Source organism: Vombatus ursinus, unplaced genomic scaffold (assembly GCF_900497805.2).
Source record: "Vombatus ursinus unplaced genomic scaffold, bare-nosed wombat genome assembly UNPS02014779.1, whole genome shotgun sequence".
NCBI lineage: Eukaryota > Metazoa > Chordata > Mammalia > Diprotodontia > Vombatidae > Vombatus > Vombatus ursinus.
This window is the reverse complement of record NW_020954557.1, coordinates 24,724,364-24,726,019: the sequence shown is the minus strand read 5'-3', so window position 1 is coordinate 24,726,019 and position 1,656 is coordinate 24,724,364. Positions and strand designations below refer to the sequence as shown.

Below are 1,656 nucleotides of genomic sequence, written 5' to 3'. Positions count from 1 at the left end.
CTTATCTACACTTGCATCTTTACTTCTCCAGGTTCTAGAAAGCACTCTTCCCACAACAGAAGCTCAACAAATACTGGATTTGTATCGAGTAGAAGAGCATACCATTCATTGTCTCTGTTAACCATGCCTAGGGGAACCTGGCAGCCCCAGACAGTCTCTTGATCCTAACTGCTGGCAAGAAGTCCAGGAGGAAATGAATAGCTTTTTAGGATCAGCTCTACAAAAGCCAAATCCATAAAATGTGTGGTAAACATTACACACATCCAATCTCATTTTAGGTCCATTTCCTCTAATCTTTGGTTAAATTTAAAACTGGACCCTTCCGGCCAAAATTTTATAAAGGGTCCCATTTTGTATCTTCTTTTTCATGCCATAATAAACCAAGCTTCAGCAGCGAGTCCCTTTCTCTCCCTCCAAAGCAGAAGGGATGTGGAGGGAGGGGGAGCCCGCGGGGAAGAGAGTAGCAGTAATAATACTTTGATCCTTGGCCTCCCCTTGCCCTCATGCTAGACATTCATGCTAGACACTACTACCGCCTCCCAGAAGAGAGATGGGCATGCTCAGTCACTTAGGCAAATTTCCTTTGAAAAGGAAAGTTCAGCATCACAGAGCTGGGAGCTCCAAGCTGGGACAAAAGGAGGCCCCAGGCAGGGGTTTGGAAGCAATACCTTGTCTCCTTTTTTCTGTAAATCCAAAACTACAAAAAGTCAGAAGATGTCATTGTTACCTGACCACAAGCCCTGGAAGAAGTCCTAGAAGGCAGAGCAGCACCACGCAAAGTGCTGTGCAAATATTTTCTCGATCAGTGGGAGAAGCATGTTTTACTAATATTCTTTTTCTGCTTCCCCCCGCCAAAGTCCCAAAGTGATTTGTTAAGAACCTAAAGAGCATAGGAAGGTTTTACTCTGCTAACAGAAAGTCAGATATTAACGAAGGACCAAGAGATAAACAATCCTCTGCTCCCTTTACCGTCCGGAAACCCCGATGGTGTCTAGAGTACAGTGGATACACGAGCCACTTTAAAATTAAGGGGGTGGGAGAGTGGGGATTCCGGGAGAGAAAATCCGTGCCACTGACTGGTAGTCTCAAATACTCCCCTCCCCACACCCGGGTCTCTAAGATCACCCCCACCCCCCGCCCCCAGCTTTTCCATTTCATCCAATAAACGTAGGTTACTGCGGCAAGCTTTCTAAAACCAGAGACTTGAAATGCAGGCGGTTGTTTTGGGATGGTGGGGGTACTGTGACAGATCAGGATATAAAAGCACATGCGTTCAATTTGTCATTTGCCAAGGAGGTCTTCTTTTTGCCCTGAACTACGAGAGAGTCCACTGGAGACTGGAAGAACAAGTCACTGACCGAGAGGGGGAGCCCAGCAGTACCAGCTGCTGGAGGGAGCTTGGATCCCGGAGCGGCGGCGAGCGTCAGCGGATTAGGAAAGGGGGGTTGGGGAGCGGGGTAGAGTGAGGAGGGAGGGAGGGAGGGGAAAGCGGCTGGGGGGTCCTGAGTCCGGCTGGGTGCTGACGTAGAGAAACTTTCTCAGCGGCTGATGAGGAAGCCCAGGCTGAAGTAGAATCCCGGAGCTTTGGAAGAACTACTCTACAATCTAGGGAGACCCCTTCGCGTTTGGCGGGACCACCGGACATCACTTTGTAAG

The 1,656-nt window shown here is 48.9% G+C and overlaps 1 protein-coding gene across 4 annotated transcripts in view; it reads left to right on the top strand.

Annotated features, from left to right (window-relative positions):
* The first annotated feature begins 1,514 nt into the window (after positions 1–1,514).
* GULP1 (GULP PTB domain containing engulfment adaptor 1) overlaps positions 1,515–1,656 on the top strand; it is a 370,686-nt gene continuing 370,544 nt past the window's right edge. For all 4 annotated transcript variants that reach the window (XM_027865950.1, XM_027865951.1, XM_027865949.1 and 1 more), the window contains exon 1: positions 1,515–1,656. The gene's annotated coding sequence lies outside the window, so the exon portion shown is untranslated.